This window comes from Bos indicus, chromosome 2, assembly GCF_029378745.1.
Source record: "Bos indicus isolate NIAB-ARS_2022 breed Sahiwal x Tharparkar chromosome 2, NIAB-ARS_B.indTharparkar_mat_pri_1.0, whole genome shotgun sequence".
NCBI classification, from domain to species: domain Eukaryota; kingdom Metazoa; phylum Chordata; class Mammalia; order Artiodactyla; family Bovidae; genus Bos; species Bos indicus.
This window is the reverse complement of record NC_091761.1, coordinates 51,549,653-51,572,796: the sequence shown is the minus strand read 5'-3', so window position 1 is coordinate 51,572,796 and position 23,144 is coordinate 51,549,653. Positions and strand designations below refer to the sequence as shown.

The 23,144-nt window shown below is 37.3% G+C and overlaps 1 long non-coding RNA gene across 2 annotated transcripts in view; it reads left to right on the top strand.

Annotated features, from left to right (window-relative positions):
* The first annotated feature begins 3,532 nt into the window (after positions 1-3,532).
* Positions 3,533-23,144, top strand: part of LOC139176389 (uncharacterized) — a 230,332-nt gene continuing 210,720 nt past the window's right edge. The window contains exon 1 of one of the 2 annotated variants that reach the window (XR_011560811.1): positions 3,533-5,102. This is a non-coding gene — a long non-coding RNA (uncharacterized lncRNA). The remainder of the gene's footprint in view (positions 5,103-23,144) is intronic. The other variant, XR_011560813.1, reaches the window with a different exon arrangement.

The window sequence follows — 23,144 nt, the reverse complement described above, 5'->3', positions numbered from 1 at the left end:
ATTGCTGTTATTATGTTGCCCCAATTGACCTATTTCATATTTGTGAGACTCCAGTGAGAAGGAAGAAGAGGCAGAATAATAAACCTTTCCTTTTTAGCTGCTGTAATGTCCCATCTTTCTGCAATTGCATTCAGAGTAAAGCTTTTGCATGAAAGGGCTTCAGGAAGTTACAAAACTCCTTTACATGGCTTGTTGGATCTGTGTACAATTTCCAGCATTACCCAGAATAAATACCAGGAGACTGGTGTGGTTTATACAAGAGTTTATAGAGAAAAAAAATCCACCCACTAGCTCCCATGCTGAGGATTACAACCAGGTCTCTGCTGCCAAGTTCTGTGTTTAGGTAAAGCATGAGAAAATCTGCCATTTTTTTTTTTTTTTTTAAAGTCACACAAGGGTTTCTATAGTAAGGAGTGGTAAGAAGCTGACAGCTTTTTATGCATAAAAGGCAGCTGTTCCTTCTCAGGTAATATTATTAATAAACCCTAAGGTAATGTTTGCTCTGAAATATGTCTAATTGAAATAATTTACTCTGACCCTTGGAGAATTATGAAACTGTTTTCATCATGTTCACACACAGCAAAATAATTATGAGATGCCATATGGAAAAGCCATCATGTGGTAGATGTCTTTCTGAATCTATATTTTTGAAATGTTTCCCACAGATAAATCATATACCTAATTTACAAAGTAGAGGTGAACAGCCCCTTTTCCACATGGAGATTTGATGTGAAATGTTTGCAGTTCGAGAATATTAACAGGGGTGTTGACATCAGTAATTACTGCAGTTATGAGACATTTTTCATAAAGTATTATGAGAGCAATACTTGATCATATAGGAAGGAAAAAGGTAGGCAACTTTATACTTAGCATACAAAATTGCGAGGTATCGTCAGTCTCAGAAAACAGTGTGGGTACATTGGTGACTGAGGTACTTTTTGCCTTTAGAATAAAATCTGTCTGGAAAGTTCCAGCAGTTTCCACTGAGATAGCACATTTGGCAAGATGAGGCTGAGCGTGGTGGTATGTAAGGACTTTCGGGAAAACTTGTCAGCTTTCACAGGGAAAGGTCCAAGTGTTTATGGGAACTATGAAGTGGGTTGGGTGGCTCTCAAAGGGATCTGTGGGGTCATTTGGGACAAGGATTTGAAAGCTTTTTTGATTGAAGCTCTTCTGAACTTATCAAAATGGTTAAAAGTCTGGCTGTGAGTCTCATGAGAGCTGATTTCTTGTGAAATTTCTGGTATGGTACTTTCCTGCTGGGGTGAGAAAATCTTAGTAGGACAGACTTTCTCACCGTATTTTAATTCTTGGGATCCATGTCCCCGTTAAACCCAGGAAATGGAGAATCACAGGAAACTGAGCTTTACTTTCAACCTCCGGGAAGTTAGATTCAGATTTCTCTAGAGTTTCAATTGTTTAATTATGTCAACTGGCCCAATTTCCTGACCATAACCCCCACTCCCAACCCGACCTAAAAAGGTGGGGTACAAGAAAAAAAGAAAAAAAAAAAGACTTTTTAAAAAGCATAATTCATGTTTCCATAAGCTTCCAGTTTCTCCCGACTTGTATTAAATTAAAAAAGAATTAAAATGTAAATAAACTATAGCCTGTTAATCCTGCATTCTCTACCTCTCCAAGAGTGGTGCCAGAAGCTTCTTTGACCCTTCACATTGTCACAGTCATTTGAGGGACCTCCATTTCCAATGCACATCTCTGGATTTCAGAGCTCTTGGTCACATTTGCAAGAAATGAGCATTCTCTTCTTAAAACAGCTCTTTTGAGGCGGACGCTGGGATGTGGATTGTGAGTCTGGCCAGAACCGTGTCATCCTCATAATTAGCTAATAGTTGGCGTTTTGAAATCCTAGTTCCAGCCCCCTCGGGTCCTTTGTAGGAGCCTCCCATTTGTTTGCCTCATCTTGCTTCAATTCTCAGCAGTCAGTTATCCTTGGATGTTCAAAGAACGTCAAATTTACATAAAAGCTCATGTATGTATATACAGTTTCCAAATATTTACAGAGTTTCTTTGAGAAACACGTGACAGAAAAGTTTTTCACCTTTTTAAAGTTGTAGTCCTACCTTTAACAAAAAAAAAAAAGACATGGAATTTTTAAGAAAAATAATGAAATGTAAAACTGGAACCTTGACAAAACGATGAAACTGCTCTTTTCTGATATATTTCAGGTCAGATCCTTGTATTTCCCATTTTTAAACAACTGCCAAGCATTTGTTTTTATATCTACTAGACATCTGTGCTATTGGTGAGCACTTTTTCTAGCTATTGACTCTCCTAAAATAAAGGTAACATTTTTGTGTGTGATTTATAGTCTATCATTATTATAGTGCAGCCTCTGAGCCCATGAACTAGAGATTTATTGCACACTCGTGTCTTCTCCCTGACTCATGTAATACTGAAAAGGTAAAATGTCTTGGCTTGTTGAAGGCTTCCTTCTTTAAGCAGCTGTCTTTCTTGGTATGGTGCTTTTGCAGCTTGATTAAACTATATCGAGAAGGTCAGTGACCAAACTTTGCCTTTAACAGTTTCTCATAACATGTATTCCTCATAGGGAGCTTTTCTCAGCTCAGGTTATTTCCAGCAATGTTCTCAAACCAAAAGAATGATCTTCGCAGTAAACCAATACATTCCCACTTTTTATCCTTATCTCCCATGTAAGTGATGACAGCATTTCTATTTCTTCTGCTGACTGGGCCAAGAATAACTAGATTAATGATGAGCCTGTTTCTTTTTCCTAAGTGTATTATATTCTTTCTTTGACCTTTCAAGACATGGGAATCTTCAATTTCATAAGACAGCTTAAAAAGGGAAATTCCCCACCCCCATTCCTCTCTCTACTTCTCATCACTGTTTCCCCCTACTTGGCTGGCTATCAGTGGGAATAATGCATTCAGAACACACACACACACACTCACACCAGTCCCAACACATTTTCTGGAAATTCCGAGTATATTGCATAACTATAAAGAAAAACTTGGCTGTAAGACTGGATTCCCACCTTAATCCCACCACAAAACTTTTTGGAAGATACTGTCACAAAAAGATTATATAAACTGCATGAATGTTGAAGGCAAACAAAGTAGCCCACATAAATGAATGAAACTTAGGACAGTTTCATTTTCTAATTTCCTTTTCTGAAATACATGATATTTTATGTTTTGTTCCACATTTTCATTTATTAATAGTCCCTGATTTCTGATTATGTTTTATATGTGAATGACTTATAACTATTTGGAATAGAAACATAAGAGTATGACTAAATTCATCAAGTTAAATCTTAACTAGTACTTCTTTTCTATCCTTCAATCAAGCACCAAAGTCCTTATAATTTTTTACTTTAGATTCCAGAATCTCTTTCTTAGGTCATGCAGACCTCCCATTTTTCCTCATATTTCCCTCCAGTCTTTAATCTGAAACTTAGCTGAGACTAAGGCAGAAAATTGGTTATGTCCTAAAAGAGAGTGTTGACTGAGGGCAGTTTCTTAAGAGCCTGCTAAATGCAATTGTCTGTTGAGTAATTAGGTCTCTCACTGCTCTCAGAACATCCAAACGAGCACCTGAGTATTGCCTCAAGGTTTCCCTGTTTAGATCTTCGCATATATTTGTTATCCCAGAATCAGATAAAATACTTTTTAGTAAGCTGAAGCAGTCAGTTAAATTATTTTACTCTATAGGAGCACAGTGGTTTAAATGGAATTATTCCTAGAAATTCCATTTCTCCCCCTGTGAGATAAAAGCCACAAAAAGAGTTGGGATCTAACCACTCAGGAGTTAATTATAAGTGAAAAAGAGAGTTTTTCAGGATAAAGATTAGGAGGCTAGGTCTTTCCACAAATCTCTAGATTCCATTAACCATCAATTAAAGAAATCCACTTTGCTGTCCTTTAGGGATCTCACCATGAACCCATCTCAATAAATGGCACTATTATGATTCAGTTTCCCAAAATAGAAAAGCAAGCATCTTCCTTGATTCCTCCCTTTTCTCAACATCTACAAGTTATTTATCAATAAGTCCTCAACTCTGTCCAAGTCTGTTGATCAATACTGCTAGCACCCTAGTACCCTGAATTAAACCACCATCATTTCTCACCTGAACTACTGAAATAGCCTCATGATCAGGGTCAAGTCAATGTCTGGTCACTGAACTTTAGGGACATAAAATGTATTACAAAGTTATTAGAAAAGCTGAAAAGCCAAATATGAATGGTATCTCAACTGCAGTATTAAGTATATTAGCAAGGCACATCCATTCTTAGTTATGAAGAGCCAAAGAATCAGGGCCACCAGGCAGGAAAGGAAATCACAGTGGAAGGGTCTGTTTATACTCTTGATTAGAGTTAGAACCATGGGAAGATGAGGTGGTATCAGACATTTTGCTGAAGCTGTGGGAGGGTTGGAATGGTGGGCTTGATTTCTCCCTTTTTTTAGCCCGAAACTCATATCACAGCTTCCCATTTGCCCTACCTGGCTAGAGGGTGGTGGACAAGAGTAGCCTGGAAATGTTTGCAAAATGCCATTTCCTGGACAGCAGAGTAAGTATAAGGAAAGAATCTGTGAATAAAATTGCGACTGTCACAATCCACCCCTTTTACTATGTAGTATGCATTCTCTCCAACCATACAAAATTTATTCTCATGTAATAAAAGCTTCATGCTTCCACGTAAGAAAATACAAACCAAACACAAATTAAAACCAGCATAGTTCAGTTCAGTTCAGTCGCTCAGTCGTGTCCGACTCTTTGTGACCCTATGAATCGCAGCACGCCAGGCCTCCTTGTCCATCACAAACTCCCGGAGTTCACTCAGACTCATGTCCATTGAGTCAGTGATGCCATCCAGCCATCTCATCCTCTGTCGTCCCCTTCTTCTCCTGCCCCCAATCCCTCCCAGCGTCAGAGTCTTTTCCAATGAGTCAGCTCTTTGCATGAGGTAGCCAAAGTACTGGAGTTTCAGCTTCAGCATCATTCCCTTCAAAGAAATCCCAGGGCTGATCTCCTTCAGAATGGACTGGTTGGAACCTCACAAAAAGGGCATATGAAGTCTCATCATCATGCACCATTCACTCTCAAAGTTGGATGTCTCTAGGTAATGTAATACCTTCTTCATTGATCTACATGTGGTTTCTCAATGTATGGCAGAATGAAAATGTAAATTTAAGTATCACCAACAGTTTTCATATATAGAGTGAAGAAAGGATAAAACATGAATAATTTGTTAATATATAAATGACAAAAATATGCAGAGCTGATATAATCCTCATTTTTGACTCTAATCATGAGGGCGCTTCTTTGATTCACCCTTTTATATTCTTGCCCTCAGCCAGAACCTCAGTTGATTTGATCAGGGTTCTATATCTGATGGTGATCCAAGCCTTCTTTCTCAAAGGATCTGAATACTTCATGGTTCTAGCTCTATCAGTTAATTGTTGTAGATTTTACTACTGGGTTTGGAATTATTAAGGGAGGGAGGTCCCAAGTGGATTCCACCATGTTGTTAAGCAGAATCAATATTCACATTTCTTTTCTGCCTGATGGTTCAATGGCAAGAGAAACCCAAAAAATCCAAATAATGGTTTCAACTTATAATTCAATGGGACAATTGTTGTGTCATTAATGAAAGTATTTCTCTTTTGGGAACTAAGACTTCTGAACTTCAGAACATAAAGGTATAAGGACAGGAAGCAAAAATGACTCAAGCATAGATATTTTGGTATAATAATGAAAACAGTAACTCCTATTTCTATTTCTTTGTTCCTAAACGCTTATATATTGCCCATGGGAGAAGTTGAGCTTATACTGGTCCACTTTTCAAAGCAATCAACACTACCAGGATGTGGTCTTCCACAAGTGAATCATCAGTAAGCACTCACTACTCTATTAAGTCAGTTCCATTTAAGCAACAGGGTACATTGCAATACAAGTGAATCTCATGGATGGAAAGCTGCACTTTCTGCTGTGAAATAAGCTTCAATGTCTTACAGGATTCTATGATGAATGATGGTTTTTTTCATAAATTCATGGATGATAGTGGTGGCAGATCAAAGCAAATCTATTTATAGGATAGGTATATATTTAAGTCAGAACTTGATGCCCCTTTAGAATTACAGAGGGTTACAGTCTTCAACCTGCTATCAGGAAGTTACTGATCTCCGAAAATATTGCAGTGTGAGGGGTACAGCATTGGTCACTGAGGTTACACATTGGACTCAATACTGTGGGGGTAAAGTTGAGCCCTTGTGAACTTCTATTTCTGGCATGATGGTACCTTTGTACATGGATCCCTTGAATAAGTACTGAAGTATCTGGGGAAGGATGCTTCCTGATATCCATTGTATAAATTATTTGCCCATCTGATTTGAGAGCTTTCTCAAATGTGGATGTCTTTCAGTGAGCGTTTAATTTAGGATGCAAACACCTTCATGCTTTGTGCCTGTTCTTAGTACATTAATCTAACTTTTTCCCAGAAAATGTCCACCAGTCTTCTAATGCTCTTCTTCCAATTTCTGGCCAACTAGCCAGAAAGCTAGTGGTGGCCAATGAATCGGGTTTGCCCTCAGGCCACTTATTATCCTGGGTAAAGTAGATAACCAGATTTATTATCTGAAATTTTGCCCATGAGAGAGGATATTCCTTCATCATGTTCTTTGAGTGGGGGTTCGTATTCTTTAAGTCAACTATAGAGCTGTAGCAGAACAGAAATCCATGGCTGGCTGGTTCCACTACATCATGCCACCTGGTAATGAGGTAACCTTGGTAATGAGGTCTGAGCTTTTCTTTCTCAGTCCAGTAGTCATAGGATCTCCCTAATAGGTCACATGTGTGGACTGAAAAAAAAAAAGGGGGGGGGATAGTGTAGCATACCTAATCTAAATGTTATTTGACTCTAAAATGACCTTCTCACTGTTCTGGTTCTCTGGGGTTATTTAAATATCTATTTTTCTCAGTCATCACATCTTTGGAGGATTAGGAAAACCTGTGTAGAAATAGCTTTATACTTCACATGGGTGCTGGTTTCAAGGCCTGAGAATTGTCTGAGTCAAGTATCCCTGATGAAACCCTCAGAGGTTCTGTGTTGTTTTGTCTGTGTAGGTTTGTGCCTTGTAGCATCTTATTTCTTGAATCTGGACCCTGACCTTGATATTAAATTGCTCTGAGGAACTCTGTGGCAGAAAGTGAAGAAGAACTAAACAGCCTCTTGATGAAAGTCAAAGAGGAGAGTGAAAGAGTTGGCTTAAGCTCAACATTCAGAAACTAAGACCATGGCATCTGGTCCCATCACTTCATGGCAAATAGATGGGGAAACAGTGGCTGACTTTATTTTTGGGGGCTACAAAATCACTGCAGATGGTGATTGCAGCCATGAAATTAAAAGACGCTTATTCCTTGGAAGAAAAGTTATGACCAACCTAGACAGCATATTAAAAAGCAGAGACATTACTTTGCCAACAAAGATCCATCTAGGCAAGGCTATGGTTTTTCCAGTAGTCATGTATGGATGTGAGAATTAGACTATAAAGTAAGCTGAGTGCCAAAGAATTGATGCTTTTGAACTGTAGTGTTGGAGAAGACTCTTGAGAGTCCCTTGGACTCCAAGGAGATCCAACCAGTCCATGCTAAAGGAGATCAGTCCTAGGTATTCATTGGAAGGACTGATGTTGAAGCTGAAACTCCAATACTTTGGCTACCTGACACAAAGAGCTGACTAATTTGAAAAGACCCTGATGCTGGGAAAGATTGAGGGCAGGAGGAGAAGGGGATGACAGAGGATGAGATGGTTGGATGGCATCACCGAATCAATGGACATGAGTCTGGGTAAACTCTGAGAGTTGGTGATGGACAGGGAGGCCTGGCGTGCTGCAATTCATAGGGTTGCAAAGAGTCGGACACGACTGAGTGACTGAACTGAACTGAACTGAGGAACTCTTTCAGTAGGAATAATTGTTACATTTATTAGGCAAAGTGTATGTGGATAATGTACAAATAGTCTAAGTGTGCATTAGGTGGTATCTGGGGAATCTAACTTCTAGCAGTCCCCTTATTTTTTCCTTAGTTTCAGTTTATCTCAGTAATTTTCCAGTGTCTCTACCATTGCTCAAAATTTTATCTTGGGTCAGAAAATTTGTATTTTATAATTCTATAAATCATAAGAATAATTTATTCTGGTCATTTTTAACAGATGACCTGAACCTCTTCCCCCATATGCTCCCAGAAGTCTAGCATGGAGAGAAACTTTGTCTCCCATAGGACTTTAGTAGAGGTGCTGAAGGACATGTATCTGTCAGGATCCTTGATCCAAGCCGCAGAAATGAGATCTGGAAACATCAAGCAGAAAATGCAGTGTCTAAAGAATATTTTGGAGTTTAATAACGGCCAGAGAGCAGGCTCCACCATCTAGAATGTCCACAGTCACACCAGAGTTCTGTCCATGAGGACACTGAGTTGCTGCCATTCCCCCTACACCACTGATACTCTTGGTGCTGGATGCTGGGCACAGCTGAACATGTCACACGCTACCATTTTGGTGTGTTTTTTTTTAGACTCTTCCCAAATATACATATACATTTTTTATTCTATCCAAACTACAGTGTATTTTTTAATGTTAACAATACATTTTAAACATTCTTCCTGTGCTCGGAAGCTTTTTATTTCTATTATATATATTACAGTAGAGCAAATAGATTATCACATAGGTCTATCATAGATTATCACATAGGTCTATCATAGTTTATTTAACAAATCTCACATTGCTTGTGCTGTTTCCAAATCTTTATCATCTTCTTTAATGTTTCAATGAACATCCTTGCCTTTGTACTGTATACTCATTTCAGAATACTTTTTTAGGATACAATTTATAGAGTTTGAATTTCTGGTTCTGGCAGGCTTAAAGTTTTTTCACTGATATTGCCAAATTGCAGTTCTGAGTTATCTTGAGAAATGGAGTGCAGAGACAAGGTCATTTTTTGAGAAATGATTTGTTATAGAAAATAGAATAGTCTAAAATGTTCTTTGTTCTCTTATTCCCACTATCATTCTCTAACATTTAACTTATCTGGATTGCAATCTAATTCTGACTTTCCTCTTTTTTAATAAGATTTTGATAAATATTAAATTATATAAAGAATAAAATTGTTGCTTACCACATATGTTGCATAAACTAAAACTTTGCAGCAGTCAGCTATTATAATAATGTTGTTATTAATTTGTTTTTTTCTCACTTTCCTTATTGATGGTCAACTTTTTATTTTCTGTTTTTTTTTAAGGACTTTCAGTATTCACAAATGTATGCATTATGAATTTTACTCTCTGAAAACACTGAGATACAGGTTCAAAATGATATTGTTAAGGTGAAATAATTATAGTTATAAAACAGCATTTTTTTCTTTATTAAATCTCATATAATCCTTAAAGCCTCTATAGAAAGTAATAAAGTGATCTCTCATAAATAGGAAAATATTATTTTCACATATTTTTAAGAAATATTTAGACTAAAAATATATTTTTAATTCATTTTGACAGAAGTAGTTTGTTGCAATTACATCACCGACACATTTAGATATTCTATATATGTCACCTTGACTCAATAGTGACCTGAGGAGGAAATTTGTAGGTTTAGCAAATCCCTTCTGGTAACACCCACAGAACTGAAAATGTATCCCACTTCTTGGTGGTCTTCTGCCCATCCAAAGCTCCTGAGGACCATAAAAAATATCGTTTTCTCTCCTAAATTGCTGTAAAATTATCCTGAGAGACCCACGGGAAAATCTTTCTCAGGTTGGGCATTCCATGGAGACTTAATATTCTATATTTTGAAATGTGGCTAGAAGTGGAAATGGATTTACTTCTCATGATCTCTTTTTTTATAATTGGGGATATAAAAAATAAAGTTTAAAATGTGAATAAAATATAATTGAAAAGAAAAGCCTTGATTTTTGCATATAGAATTTCTTTACCAAATGGGTGAGCTGGTGTAACTTAAGATGGTACTTAAGATTAAATACCCATGAATGAAACTATGAAATACAAAACTTCTGACACCATGAGCTAGTTCCTAGAAAGAAGGTGCATACATTTAACAAATATTGTATTCACTACATATAAGGTATAAGAACTTACACATAATTCAGTGATAAAATTAATTGTAATTCAGTAATCATTGTTATTACTCAATACTCAGTAGTAGAGTTAGCAACCACAGTGCAGGTTAGTTTCCCCCCCACGCCTCGTTCCCTCCTATTTCTATTGACTTTCTTAATTTAGCTTAATCCCTCATTTAAATATAACCTATCTTGTTCCAAAAAATATTTGTGACAAACATTTTATTATATTCATTAATAACCTATTATCTTAGCAGCCTTGTCTTTCATTTTTTGCTCCATTAGTTGAGACTAAATGCTGTGATTTCTCTCTTTCTGTTCTTTAAAACCATAATTTAGAGATACATACTCCCTTGTGTGTGAAATTCTGTATTGATATGGAATTCACTTTCTTTGATAACCCTTAGTTTGGCTTCAGTCACAGTGATTCAGACTTAGTCAACACATTGACACTTGGTTAATTAGAACATTCTAGATGATTGGAAACCCTGGCCAGTTGAGTTCTTAGAACTGTTTTAGCAGAGACACCACATCCTTTCATTATGAGCTGGAGACATCATGCTCTTTAGTCCCTCATAGCAGTTTTCTAATATATTACTTTCTCCATTTTAAAGAGAAGTAAAAGAAGGTTTAGCACTAAAGGTAAATCTAGTGTTTAAATTCAAGTTTACCTTTGCTTATTTGAACAATGAGTGTGTATTATGTGCCTCATTATGTTTTACGCATTGGTGTAATTGAAGTTGTTAGAAATTATGAAGTTGTTATGGTGGTGAAAATGATTCCAAAGTTGCTTTGTATTCTACTATACTGTTGCTGAAAATATTTAGGTACTTCCTTGGTGTTTCCTGAAGATTAGAATCCTAATATGGGAAGTCAACTTTAATTTATAGTTGAATCACACATAAACTAAACACCAGTAGCCGAATGTACTGGTTGTGTCTACTCTGGCTTTGTCATCAACAGTGACAATGTCCTAACATGGTCTGCTTTAGTCTAAGAATCTGTAGGGTCTGGAATATTCAGTGTGGACTTAAGGCAAGCACTCAACTGGTATGCTTCGGTGTGTCCATAGCTAGAGGTGGATTTTTATAAAATTAATCATGATTAAGTTTCAGAGGTCCTAGGAGAGACTTTAGTAATGATAATTTTCTTTTTCTTTTTTTAATTTGTGAAAGGCAATTTGTATTCACTTCCTTCTTGAATATATTCCAAATATATAAATTTTTAGACAGAAAAAATTCTTTATCCACTTCTAGTTGTATCAGTATTTAAAATATTGACCTACTCACAAAACTGATTAATTACTAGCCAAAACCCAAGTCCTTAGGGGTCATCCCTCCACTCTAGCTCAGTGACTTCTTGGAAATCACCTGGCTCTCATATTTATGAGCTGGCAACTGAAAGGCTGCACTGGTACAGCAGGAAGGTTTAGGACTCTACTCTTGGGCCATGGCTAGGATCTGTTTAGATTGGTTGTTTCTTGTACTGGCATCACTGGTTAACTGTTTTGAATATTATCTCTTGCAAACCTGAAGATCCAGCTGAACCTCAAACCTCCCAGAGCTATTGAAGGACAGCTACAAAGCAAAGCCAACTCTTTTATCAGGATTCCATTACTTTGGCTTAATAAATGGGTAGAACTTGAACCCAGCTCAATTCCTGATTTTCCTAAGTAATGAAGTCAACCTGAGTCAGTGTTAGAATCAAATTATCATTTGATTCATTATATTTGTTACATTGTGATCTTTGACTCTCAGATTTCAGGATCTGGGGAGAGCAGGAGATTGAGCAGGATTGGATAGTGACTAAATCTTTGCCCTTTCATTTCTTTTCCTGAATGAAGACTTCTTTTTCATCCTTCTCAGCCATACATTCAAAGATTAATTCTAAGGCCTGCACTAGTAAATAACCAATATTTAAAATTTTAAAAAATAAAAATATTTAAAACCAACACATTATTTATGTTTGGACCTCAGATGGTCCCCCCAAACAATTGATGGTCATAAATCATAAATCAACAGTCATAAATCCTTGGCTCATAACACATTAAAATCATTGGTCATGAATGGACCTCTACTTATGAACACACCAATATAAGAAATGATTCAGTTCTTACCAGTAACTTGTTGTTTAGTCGCTAAGTTGTGTCTGACTCTCTTGTCACCCTATGGACTGGCAGGCTCTGCCCATGGGATTTCCCAGGCAAGAATACTGGAATGGGTTGTCATTTCCTTCTCCAGGGGATTTTTCTGATCTAAGGATCGAACCCACATCTCCTGCATTGGCAGATGGATTCTTTACCACCGAGCCATGAGGTAAGCCCTCAATAGCTTAATACCCTTATCAATAACTAGGGTGACTCTATGTCCAGTTTTCCTGGGGCAGTCCCTGTTTACTATGACCATCCCTATTTATGAACACTGCCCCCACTTCACTCTCAAAATTGTCCTAGTCTTGATGATATATTATATGGTAACTCACCCCTGTGTTTCTTTCTGTCCCATCCCTCTGCCTCATTTCAGAGGAAAACACTATCCTTAATGTTGTGTTTATTGTTTGGTATTTATTTGCTTATTTTTTTTTTTCAGTCATATATGTGACTAAATATTATATTGTTCATTTAAAAACTTTATAAAGAGGATGTCATACAATTCTACTCTTTTGGAACTGTTTTTTCCCAGTCAGTATTATGTTTATCAATGTTACTGTACTTAGAGATAGTTCGTTCATGTTAATTTTCTCTGCTGTATTATATTCCATTGTGTAATTATGCTATAACTTACTATTTTGGGGTTATTGTTATATGTTTTTTTTTTTTTTTGCAAGTTTAAGCTATAACAGCCAGTTTTGTTCTGAACATTCTAGTTTGCATTATGTATACATATATATGATACACACATATGAGTAGAATTGCTGTATATATGTGGGTTTGTGTGTGTAAGTAGAATTACTATAGGGTTAATGAGTATTCATTAACCCTTCAAGTGATAGAATAGGGTTAATGAGTATTCATTAACCTTTCTGGTGATAGAACAAGGTCCGATGCTGTAAAGAGCAATATTGAATAGGAACCTAGAATGTCAGGTCCATGAATCAAGGCAAATTGGAAGTTGTCAAACAGGAGATGGCAAGAGTGAACGTTGACATTCTAGGAATCAGTGAACTAAAATGGGTGAATTTAATTCAGATGACCATTATATATCTACTACTGTGGGCAGGAATCCCTCAGAAGAAATGGAGTAGCCATCATGGTCAACAAAAGAATTCAAAATTCAGTACTTGGATGCAATCTCAAAAACGACAGAATGATCTCTGTTTGTTTCCAAGGCAAACATTTAATATCACAGTAATCCAAGTCTATGCCCCAACCAGTAACGCTGAAGAAGCTGAAGTTGAACGGTTCTATGAAGACCTACAAGACCTTTTAGAACTAACACCCAAAAAAGATGTCCTTTTCATTATAGGGGACTGGAATGCAAAAGTAGGAAGTCAAGAAACACCTGGAGTAACAGGCAAATTTGGCCTTGGAATACGGAATGAAGCAGGGCAAAGACGAATTGAGTTTTGCCAAGAAAATGCACTGGTCATAGCAAACACCCTCGTCCAACAACACAAAAGAAGACTCTACACATGGACATCACCAGATGGTCAACACCGAAATCAGATTGATTATATTCTTTGCAGCCAAATATGGAGAAGTTCTATACAGTCAACAAAAACAAGTCAACAAAAAGCTGACTGTGGCTCAGATCATGAACTCCGTATTGCCAAGTTCAGACTTAAATTGAAGAAAGTAGGGAAAAACCACTAGACCATTGAGGTATGACCTAAATCAAATCCCTTATGATTATACAGTGGAAGTGAGAAATAGATTTAAGGGACTAGATCTGATAGATAGAGTGCCTGATGAACTATGGATGGAGGTTCGTGACATTGTTCAAGAGACAGGGATCAAGACCATCTCATGGAAAAGAAATGCAAAAAAGCAAAATGACTGTCTGGGGAGGCCTTACAAATAGCTGTGAAAAGAAGAGAAGTGAAAAGCAAAGGAGAAAAGGAAAGATATAAGCGTCTGAATGCAAAGTTCCAAAGAATAGCAAGAAGAGATAAGAAAGCCTTCCTCAGCGATCAATGCAAAGAAATAGAGGAAAACAACAGAATGGGAAAGACTAGAGATCTCTTCAAGAAACTCAGAGATACCAAGGGAACATTTCATGGAAAGATGGGCTCGATAAAGGACAGAAATGGTATGGACCTAACAGAAGCAGAAGATATTAAGAAGAGGTGGCAAGAATACACAGAAGAACTGTACAAAAAAGATCTTCATGACCCAGATAATCACAATGGCGTGATCACTGACCTAGAGCCAGACATCCTGGAATGTGAAGTTAAGTGGGCCTTAGAAAGCATCACTATGAACAAAGCTAGTGGAGGTGATGGAATTCCAGTTGAGCTATTTCAAATCCTAAAAGATGATGCTGTGAAAGTGCTGCACTCAATATGCCAGCAAATTTGGAAACCTCAGAAGTGGCCACAGGACTGGAAAAAGTCAGTTTTTATTCCAATCCCAAAGAAAGGCAATGCCAAAGAATGCTCAAACTACCGCACAATTGCACTCATCTCGCACGCTAGTAAAGTAATGCTCAAAATTCTCCAAGCCAGGCTTCAGCAATACGTGAACCGTGAACTTCCAGTTGTTCAAGGTGGTTTTAGAAAAGGCAGAGGAACCAGAGACCAAATTGCCAACATCCACTGGATCATCAAAAAAAGCAAGAGAGTTCCAGAAAAACATCTATTTCTGCTTTATTGACTATGCCAAAGCCTTTGACTGTGTGGATCACAATAAACAGTGGAAAATTCTGAAAGAGATGGGAATACCAGACCACCTGACCTGCCTCTTGAGAAATCTGTATGCAGGTCAGGCAGCAACAGTTAGAACTGGACATGGAACAACAGACTGGTTCCAAATAGGCAAAGGAGTACATCAAGGCTGTATATTGTCACTCTGCTTATTTAACTTATATCAGAGTACATCATGAGAAACGCTGGGCTGGATGAAGCACAAACTGGAATCAAGAAATGCCAGGAGAAATATCAATAACCTCAGATATACAGATGACATCACCCTTATGGCAGAAGCGAAGAACTAAAGAGCCTCTTGATGAAAGTGAAAGAGGAGAGTGAAAAAGTTGGCTTAAAACTCAACATTCAGAAAACATGGCATCTGGTCCCATCACTTCATGGCAAATAGATGGGGAAACAGTGGAAACAGTGGCTGACTATTTTTTTTTTTTTTTTTTTTGGTCTCCAAAGTCCCTGCAGATGGTGATTGCAGCCATGAAATTAAAAGACACTTCCTCCTTGGAAGGAAAACTATGACCAACCTAGTCAGCATATTAAAAAGCAGAGACATTACTTTGACAACAAAGGTCTGTCTAGTCAAGGGTATGGTTTTTCCAAAAGTCATGCATGGTTGTGAGAGTTGCAGTATAAAGAAAGTTGAGTGCCTAAGAATTGATGCTTTTGAATTGTGGTGTTGGAGAAGACTCTTGAGAGTCCCTTGGACTGCAAGGGGATCCAACCAGTCCATCCTAAAGGAGATCAGTCCTGGGTGTTCATTGGAAGGACTGATGTTAAAGCTGAAACTCCAGTACTTTGGCCACCTAATGCGAAGTGTTGACTCATTGGAAAAGACCCTGCTGCTGGGAAAGATTGATGGCAGGAGGAGAAGGGGACATCAGAGGATGAGATGGTTGGATGGCATCACTGACTCAATGAACATGAGTTTGAGTAAACTCCGGGAATTGGTGATGGACAGGGAGGCCTGGTGTGCTGCGATTCATGGGGTTGCAAAGTCGGACATGACTGAGGGCCTGATCTGAACTGAACTGAACTATTGATTCTCACTCTTCAATCTATTCCCATGCTGTTTTATTTTCACATCTTGGTCGATAGTGCCTAGTTGTTCAGGCTGGCTGCCTGCATATTATTTTTGATCCCTTTGTCTCTGAACTTTGTCTCCTTATTTCCATGTCGACTCGCATCATTTGTGCTAGTTGAAACTGCATCATTTTCCACCTGGAATAATGAAATATTTTCCTGCTAGGTCTCCCTATCTTGACACTTTGTTCTTTCTAATCCATTATTCACTGTGCAGGCAGAATCATCTTCTGAAAAAGTGCATCTTATGATACCTCTTGCTGCTCAAAATCCTCAATAGCCTCACAGTAAAAATGAAAATCCTCACCATAGACCATAAGATCTACATAATCCAGCCTCTGATAACCTTTCCAGAATTTTTTTCCATCCCCCCATCTTTATTACTCTCCTATCACACTGGTTTTACTTCAGTTCTTCAGCATAGCCTGTACTTTCTTTTTTTCCCCAAAACATTTTTATTCACTCTTCTTTTGGTAATTTGTAATTACCCTTTAGGTTTAAAGAAGGTGTCAGTTCCTCTGAAAACTTTGCCTCATCCCCTAGTCTGTGAACATTAGATCTCTTCACTTAGAATATCTGCTGTTCTTCCTCCACAGCACTGATCACCAGTTGTAATTTTCCTCGTGCTTCTGTGATTTTTGGCTTACTGTTTATTCTATCCTGAAAATATATATGCTACCTAGGGCAAGAAGCTATGCCAGTTTAGTACATGGTCCATAGAAGGTGCGTAATACATTTTGTTGAATGAATTAATAAATAAAATATTTATTGAGTATCTTCTGTTCAGTACAGTAATTATCTTGAAGGAGGAAGAATACACATTAATTCAAAATAAGTAAAAACTCCTAAACCACTAAACCTTTAAATAATTAGAGGACAGAGGAAGACAGTATGCAATTAAGTGTGAAAATATGTGGTACAGCATGAAGCTGCTAGAGGAATGCAAGGAAGGAAGAGAGATCTGGGGCTTCAACAATTGGGGGTGTCTTCTTGGGAGTGGGTAGCACTTCCATGGGTATAGGATTTGGTCACTTTAAACAACAGATATAAATTTGTAATCTCCCGTAGTCCAGCTTTAATTATAGTAATTATTAATATGTTTTCTACAGCAATTTTTCGGCTGTTGTAAAGGAGCTCATAAATATGTTATTATTTAAAATTCCTTTCTTCATGTTGACATAGTCATATGTTTCTCTGCTTTTCATACCACCCGTTTGAGTGACATCAAGCAGTGCTGCGTTCGCTCTAGAGGACTGTCCCAAATCAGTCCTCAGAAAGAATGGTGTTCATGGCACCAGAGTGGCACTCCCCTCACCCCCAGCAGCAGATGAAATATTTCAAAGGGGACATCTGCCACCACCACTGAGATTTTATGGAGTACCCACACATGTAGACTCACTAAAGTGGGCATGACAGCTGAAAAATATTAAAAGTGTGTGTGTTTTTAAAAACAACTTATGGTTAGGAATTAAGAAATGACTTTTAAATAAGAACAGAAATTTTTTTTTTCTTTTGCAAGCGTGTAGTTTTTTCTTTTTCTTTTTTTTTTGAAGACCCCACACTTGCAAAATCTTTTAGGTCATGTGTTTGCTTTACAAAACATTTGGCAAGTAATAGGTGCCATGGGAATATATCCACTCCATCTGGAGTCAGCAGATCCTCCTGGTTCCCCTGTACCTGTGTTACCACCAGTCCCCACGGCTCACAAATGTTTTTGTTTTCTTTCTTTAATAAATTTTGGATGCAATAATTAAACTGAGGAACCTTACTGAAGTGAGTTCCTCCCTCAATTTTGTAAGGCAAATCTAAAGGGAGAAAGGAAATGTATATTTGCCAATTCGATGTTTACAAAAATTAAACCTGCATAGAATGTAATTACTTCTTTTCCTGGTAGAGCATTTCCTTTCACAAAACAAGGCCCAGTGAACACACATTATTTCTGACCTAGTTTTTTTTTTTTTTTTTAATCCCTCCAGTGGAAAACTTTTTAGAAGCTTTTAATTTTATTTCGATAATAGCAAGTTATGGGTCATGTTGTCCTAACTTTCATCTTCCTTTTAAAAATTGAGCAGATATTAAAACTGGAAAAATGATTGGGTTAATCTCATTCATTTATTGTCAGAATAAGGTTGTTTCTTGCTATATCCTGTATTATTTTCAGTTTTTGTCATCAGTTGAGAATAGTTATATTATTTCACAAAGATCCTTCTGGATTTCCCATTTCTCCCATCATTTTATTTTGTTTTATTTATGTTTTATTTTATTTTAAAGGGGAGGTCATGTAGAAAATCAGGCTTATAATCTCACAAATACAGCATCCCTTGTTTGATATTTGGATCTTTCTTCTTTCACTTTGGCAAGAAATACTGTGGGAATAAGTTTTTCTGCCAAGTATCAGTTATTTAAATATTTCATTACCTCACAAAATAAAAAAGAAGATGGAAAAAATTAGCTTCCCAAGACAATTGGACAAAGACAAATTCCTGATTTATCAGAAGACTGTTTTTTAGAACAACACTAGAATTTTTAAATACTTTTTAAAAAATTTCTAGAGGTATTTATACTACTAAATTAATTCAAATGTTGACAACTGAAAACATAGTTTTCTAAGTAGGAAACATTTGGTATCAAAAAAGAACTTTTTCCCACAAAAGCAAAAACAAAACAGAATAACAGCAAAGCATCAGTCTAAATATGTTATTAGAAGAAAGGAAAACATACATACATACCCACCCACACACAAACAGTTTTCTGTGATCTTAATGCCTCCTGCCATTTTCTTGTTACCCTTATATTTCTAATTAAAAATTTGTAGTGACAGTAGTTACAAGAAGAGCTTGGTGTGGTGTGTGTGTGTGTGTCTATGAAAGCAAAAACTGAGCAAAACTAGAGATACTATATAAAATTAACTGCTTTTCATGTGCTAAATTTTTTGTTTTAACTTTTATAAAATACAACTTTGTTTTTGGTGGAGAGCCATAAACCTAAAGCTTTTGGTCTTTAAACTTAGAATTATAAGTTAACTAAGAAGATCTAAATTTACTCCTCCAAATATATTATCTGATTGATCTGGCAAGAAACAGTCAAACTATTTCAAGTGAAACACACACTGACAGTTTCATAATGATTTTACCCACCACTTTATAAATGCGGCCTCAATGTCTTTATTGACAAGCCTGCTAAAAACATGACTTAAAAAAAAAAAAGAATAAAAGAAAAATAAAAGACTAATGTATTTTGCAAAAGAATCTTATTAGGACATTTCCCACAATGATGGGGTATTTAAGATTGTTTCTTTTGGACCTAGATCAAGGTTCTTTATTACTGATAGTTTCAGAATATCCTTGCTTTAAATCCATGTCAGCCATCTGACAAACCCATAGCAAGGAAACATATTGTCAAGTTTCAGTATATTATTATTTAATTATATTTTAATTTCCTAATGACAGATGGAATCTCCTTTATGCGAAATTGCTTTATGCCTGATTTTAAATTTCTATGTTGAAATAAATTCCTCCATTTTAATCTAGAATAACCAATTTCTGAATGAAAAGCATGACGCCTCTGAGAAACTGGAGGTAGTGATAACTCTAGGATGCACTTCTCCTTGTGCAACTGAATATAATTTGAACACGTGTAGGTTTAGGTTACACATTGGTTCTTTGTCAGATTTAAAGATCTGACTTTAATGGGTAGAAAGATCATACTTTTAGACATTATCGAAAAGAAAAACCTTTTGGTATCTTATCAACTACAATGTAAAAAAAAATTTTATTGCAAGATGTTTGCTTTATAATATGTGCTGGTTTCTGCCATACATCAACATCAATCAGCAGCAGATATACATATGTCCCCTCCTTCTTGAATCTCCCTCCCATCTCCCACCCTATCCCACCTCTCTAGGTTGTCACAGAGCACTGGGTGGAGCTCCCTGCGCCATACAGCAAATTCCCACTGGCTATCTATTTTACATATGATAATGTATATGTTGGGGCTTCTATCTTAGCTCAGTCGGTAAAGAATCTGCCTGCAATGCAGGAGACCTGAGTTTGATTCCTGGGTCAGGAAGATCCCCTGAAGAAGGAAATGGCAAACCACTCCAATATTCTTGCCTGGAGAATCTCATGGACAAGGGAGCCTGGCAGGCTACAGTTCATGGTGTTGCAAGAGTCAAACACTACTTAGCGACTAAACCACCACCACCACCACCAATGTATATGTCTCCGTGCTACTCTCTCAATTCGTCCCACCCTCCCCACTCACACTGTGTCCATGGTCTGTTCTCTCTTGTTCACTGTGTCCTGCAAACACGTTCACCAGTACCATCTTTCTAGATTTCATACATGTGTGTTAATATACAATATCTGTCTTTCTCTCTGACTTAACTTCACTCTGTACAATAGGCTCTAGTTTTAGTCACCTCATTAGAACTGACTGACATGCATTCTTTTTAAAAGCTGAATAACATTCCATTGTATATATGTACCACAGTTTCTGTATCCATTCATCTGTCAATGGGCATTTAGGTTGCTTCCATGTCCTCAGTTCAGTTCAGTCACTCAGTCGTGTCTGACTGTGACCCATGGACTGCAGCATGCCAGGCTTCCTTGTCCATCACCAACTCCCTGAGCTTGCTCAAACTTGTGGCAATTGAATTGGTGATGCCATTCAACCATCTCATCCTCTGTCGTCCCTTTCTCCTCCAGCCTTCAATCGTTCCCAGCTTCAGGGTCTCTTCAAATGAGTCACAACTTAGCAACTAAACCACCACCACCACCACCACCAATGTATATGTCTCCATGCTACTCTCTCAATTCGTCCCACCCTCCCCACTCACGCTGTGTCCACAAACTGCTCTCTGTTGTTCTCTATGTCTGCATGTCCATTGCTGTCCTGAAAATAGTTCTTCCCATCAGGTGGCCAAAGTATTGGAGCTTCAGCTTCAGCATCATTCCTTCCAATTAATATTCAGGGTTGATTTCCTTTAGGACTGACAGGTTTGATCTCCTTGCAGTCCAAAGGACTCTCAAGAGTCTTCTCCAACACCACAGTTCAAAAGCATCAATTCTTTAGCACTCAGCTTTCTTTATAGTCCAACTGTCACATCCATACATAACTAATAGAAAAACCATAGTTTTGACTAGATGGACCTTTGTTGGCAAATTAATGTCTCTGTTTTTTAATATGCTGTCTAGGTTGGTCTATGTCCTAGCTATTGTAAAAGAGTGCTGGAATGAACACTGGGCTACATGCATCTCTTTCAGGTATGGTTTTCTCAGGGTATATGCCTAGTAGTGGAATTGCTGAATCTTATGGTAGTCATATTCTTAGTTTTTAAAGGAATTCCCATACTGTTCTCCACAGTGGTTGTATCAATTACATTCCCACCAGCAGTGCACATCCTTGCCAGCATTTGTTGTTTGTAGATTTTTAAATGAATGCCATTCTGACTAGCATGAGGTGATAGCTCGTTGTAGTTTTGATTTGCAGAATGGGAGAAAATAATTGCAAATGAAGCATATGACAAAGAATTGATCTCCAAAATATACAAGCAGCTCATGCAGCTCAGTACCAGAAAAACTAACAACCCAAAATCAAAAAGTGGACAGGATACCTAAACATACGTTTCTCCAAAGAAGACAAACACGTGAAAAAATGCTCAATAACACTCATTATTAGAGAAATGCAAATCAAAACTACAGTTTTATGTAAGATGATACTATAAAGATAAAAAGAACAGACAATTATATTAGAAGTTAAAGAACAGACCCTAAGCATAGTATAACAGTGACTTTAGCTGATAGTTATAGGGTTTCTTCTCTAATAATTATTTTTGGGACTATCCTCTGAAGGCTAGTTAATATAAAATTCTAAACATTTTCCTATACTAAAGATCAGGGAAATTGTGAATCAGATTAATTGCTATGCTATGCTAAGTCACTTCAGTCGTGTCTGACTCTGTGCGACCCCATAGACGGCAGCCCACCAGGCTCCCCCATCCCTGGGATTCTCCAGGAAAGAACACTGGAGTGGGTTGCCATTTCCTTCTCCAATGCATGAAAGTGAAAAGTGAAAATGAAGTCGCTCAGTCGTGTCTGACTCTTAGCGACCCCATGGACTGCAGCCTAACAGGCTCCTCCATCCATGGGATTTTCCAAGCAAGAGTACTGGAGTGGGGTGTCGATGCCTTCTCCGTCAGATTAATTATACCCCTCAAATTCTAGGTGACATAGAACATTAAATATATATCTTGATTTTATTCATAAAAACAAATTTTAATGGAATTTAATCATTTTTAAATATTTGAAAGTAGTTTATTCTCTGGTATAATGACTCAGAAGGTGTTCTTCAAAATTAGCAATTTCTAAAATCGTTCCTTTTATAAAATTTGGTTTTAGTGACTATTGGATTATCTCCTTTTCTTGAACGACTTGGTTTAGTCACAGACACACATACACACACAAACTTGTCACCTTATCAAATACATATATTTTTAATTTTGTTTCTTTGATAAATTTGGTCAGTGTATTCACAGTCTGGGACCTGGGCAGAGGTAGATGCATGTTTTTGAGGCTGAAATATATACAATGGGAGGGGGACCTCCTCCTTGAGAAAAAGAATGCAAAACAACAACAACAAAAAATAGGCTCAGGATCTTGAAAGGCACTCTTGCTAGTGAGATGCCAGAATCTTATGCTTTATTGGCCTTTCAGAAATATTTCACTTAATATAGGCCATAGATTGGGGCCTGTATGTGAAATTTCAGTCCCCTGTCTAATCTCCTTGTTCTATTCTGCACTTGATTCCCAAAAGGAAAGGTTAATGTTGACAGTCAGACATTTATGAGATTAACATGCTAATGTGCTAATCTCTCTGTTTTTGTTTTTGTCTGAGTCCCTCTATTCCTCATTTTCTCTCTTTCTTTCTCTCTCTCTCCTCAAACTCTTCTTTAGTCTTTCTAGAAACTCTCTGCTATCGCTTCTTCTTTGTGTGTTCTTAGATTGAGACAAATCTTGAGAAAGTCTATAGGGAGCAATCATTTTGTTTTTATTGGGTAAGAAACTCTTACTTTTCGCCTTGTCTCTTGAAGTATT